The sequence below is a fragment of the Pteropus vampyrus genome, unplaced genomic scaffold, assembly GCF_000151845.1.
Source record: "Pteropus vampyrus isolate Shadow unplaced genomic scaffold, Pvam_2.0 Scaffold13, whole genome shotgun sequence".
Taxonomy (NCBI): Eukaryota; Metazoa; Chordata; class Mammalia; order Chiroptera; family Pteropodidae; genus Pteropus; species Pteropus vampyrus.
Window position 1 is genome coordinate 1,795,606 of NW_011888794.1, and position 3,836 is coordinate 1,799,441.

Sequence of the window (3,836 nt, forward strand, 5' to 3'; positions counted from 1 at the left end):
ATATGGCAACTTATCATAGTATGTAAGTATACCCTGATCATCCCACCAGTTTCCAAAAAGTTACTCTCAAGACAGGAACGATCACCAATATTTTTACCACACGGGAAACCTGCAGAGATATTGGGGTTTGTGGGAATAGGGAACTAAAGCAGCAGGGTAATGTTAAAGAAGGAATGCACGTATAAATATAAAATAGTGATACATTACCCACTACACTGTAAAGCTCATCCTTCAATTCAGGTCAAATTAGTTACTAATCTTTCAGCCTGAAAACAAAGAATATATTTACAAATCCATCTTTTGCCTTCTTTTCCTTTCTTTGCAGGTATTTTAACATTGATTCATTAGTTTTAGAAATCTGAGAATTTCATATATTTATGATATTACATGTTAATCATACAAAATGTACAAGAACACAACCATGTTATATCATAATATCTTTTGTTAATATTCTCAATACTCTTGAATCTCATATCTTTAGTTCTAAATGACTCAACTGCTTCTGCCCCAAGAGCCAAAGATCCTCTCTCTCCATGTGTCTTTTATAATCTAGAATACCCAACAGTAGATGTTGCAAGTTGGTCTCACTCTGCAGTTATTCTTCTAGCTTTCTTTACAAATATAACAACATTAAGGATGATGCAATATGGAATTCTTAAACTTTATTTTTCAATGTGTTTTCCTTAATGAAATAGCACTAATTTAGAAAATATATAAGCTGGTAGGTTATAAGTGCATTTGTGTACAGTGGACTGCCACTTTTTATCATTCTCTTATCCATTCTGAGTATTTAAATATATATTATATAATATTCAGAAGTATGTGTAGTCTCAATTCTTTTGCCAGTCCCAATGAGTTAGGGAGATAACAAAGATACTAATAATAGAACTAAAAAGCACAAATGGCAATGTTTGTGTTCAAATTAGTCTTGTATGGAGAAGACTGGAAGCAAGCATCTGAGTAGATACTCTGATAATAAATAGTCTCTGGCTAACAATTGTTGGTCAATATTTTCCAATTTTCTACTAAATACTCATGAAAAGCTAAAAATAAGAGATTGTTTGAATGCTGAACAGTAGGATTGACAACTGGTTATCATAATCTGGGACAATTTTTGTAAATTATAAGGCTTGTGGAACTGGATTAAACAATGTAATTAGGGTAAATTGCTTAGAGGATATTTTGCCCCTTCCTTTCTTCTAGCTCATGGTTTAGAAAGACAAAGTAAAAACCAACCAAAAAATTAGGCTTCCAACCATGGTTGCTATTCTTTGAAGCAACCATGGTGCTACTGTTAGCTCAAACCCCACTCCAAAATTGCCATTATTGTATAATAATTGGCCAAGACAGTTTGGTCATAGGGACATAATACAGGTATGTTGAATTTTAACACATATTTTTGGAAAGCAATTTGTTGTTGGCAGTCAGAATAAGAGCCTTGGCCAATGCTTATATCATGACTCTCCATATGCTCTGTCTATACCAGGATCAGAGATACAAGAATTGTGGACAGATGGAAGAACCACAGTTTATCAGAATATATAGCAAAAGCCCTCAGAGAGTAGAAATTAAGTCATAGGCTGATGCACATTGACCTACTGTCCAAGTTTGGTTCAGAAAAGAGGCTTCAGTCAGTAGCCAAGAGACTGAGATTTGAGCCAAGTGAACTCTAAACATTCAGTTGGTAAACATCAGATTTTGATAGATCACTCTCAATTTAAAGATCAATAAATCAAAGATAATTTAGGATTAAAAAACAGCTCCCCTTCTTTGCTGAGTTTCATAGCATCTTGCTTGAAGTAGTCAATATCTTTGCTGTATTGTCACATTCTCATAGTGCCCTCTACTGCCTTGCTGGAAGGCTTGGAGTCAACAGGTTGGTTGATTGCTACAGACTGTGCTTTCAGCTATGAGACTAATAAGAAGGAAACATAAAGAGTGGATTTTCTTATTACATGTTCTTGATTACTAAAAGATATATTTTAAAGCCATCCTAAGTGCTTGTAAGCAGTATTTTTCTTTCAGTCCCAAGTTGAAGATCACTCATGAATATCTCTCAGAATATTCTTTCCAAGTAAATGAAAAGAAAATTATACTTTAATTAGATAATTAATTTATTAACAAAAAATGCTTTTGAAGTAGTTAAAAGTCTTTAATTGATGATAGATTAGCAATTAATAGGTTAGCAAATTGTTGCTTTAAAATCTTAACCCCATAAAAATAAAATGTTTATACTGCAGATTATAAGCCCCCAAAAGCAATATTCTCTTCTAATTATTGGAATTATATTTTGCAAACCAATAAATGATGCTATAGTGTTTTCACTATTGAGGAAATCCAATTTGATTTAAGAAATTGACAATTATCTTTCTTAATCCAAATGTTTGCAAAGGGAAGAAATTATACAAAATAAATTTTTAGAAAATTGCAAAGACAAATGAAACAACAAAATAATTTAGAACAAAGCCATAAGGTAACAGCGGAATTATTTTCGTATTACCACATTTACACCTTTAAAATTCAACTGGTAGATATCAGGGGAATCTATAATGACAGAGCAAAATGATTTAGAGCACAAATAAGGAAATTATTTTGCACAAATTAAAATAGTATAATATTTTTAAGTCCATTTTTTAATGAACTACATAGTAAGTTAATATGAAATGGAGTTTAAAAGATATTAACATGTAGATATAAAATTATGCCCATTTAGAATCACAAGCCAATTTTATAACACAAAAACACAACAGCGGATAGTTTTACTCTGTCGTTTGTTTTATGTCAAATCACATTTCGATATTTCTTTTTATAGCGAGTAAATTTAAAAACAAATGTCAAAGTGAAAAATAATGTATTTTATACCTGGTTTGTGTTAATAGTGCAAATTTATCAATGAATATTGAAAATGAAAGTAGGAAAAAAACTGTACAATTTGTTGCCTTTCCAAAACAGAAGCGGTAAATCACACAAACACATAATTTGTTCTGTTATATATTGTAAAGGTTATGTTTATACTACGAGCTCTGAATGAGATTAATGAGTTCCTCAGCACAGTAAACCTCCTCCACAGAAACAGAAGCTAAATTGCAATAAATCATGGGTTTATGTTCACACATTTATGGGATAGGAAAGATTTAGAGTTCCTCTGTGGAGAAAGCCATCCCAAAGTGAAAGAGAAAATTATGGCGTCCGTAACATAAAGGTAGACAAACTGAGAAAACTCAAAGTTGTGTGTTCATTACACTTTAATAATGTCAGTAATTTATTAAAAGTAATTATCATGGCACAGTTTCAGAGTTATGTTTCATGAGAAGTGACAAAATGCCAGTTCGATATGTTGGTTACTGTCACATCAAGACCAATTAAATTTGTCAACAGAAACAGGTGGTATGGTACAATTAATCTAATAAATTTTTTTTCATATTATCATTTATGCCAGTAACTCAATCTTATCTCACTAATGATAAGGGGTTTTTTCTTTGTTTTTAAAAATAAAGAAAATCTACTAATTATATTTAGCTATCTGTTAAGAGTGTACTCTATGAAATTATTTATATAAAGAGGTTTTGAAGACAAATTTTGTGGATAAACATCTTGAAGATACTCTAATATCATTTCTAACTGAATAATATCTGAATAATCCATGTCTCTTCAATTCATGGAAAACTTACTGGAGAAATAAACTGAAGCCAAATGATGAAATACGATTATAGCAATACTAACCTCCATGCTGTGATACTAGTTAATTTTATCTTGTACATACAGCTAAATGAAAGATTCGCTATTGGAAACAGTGAATGACCTTTCTATTTATTATCTTAAAAAGAAAAAAAAAA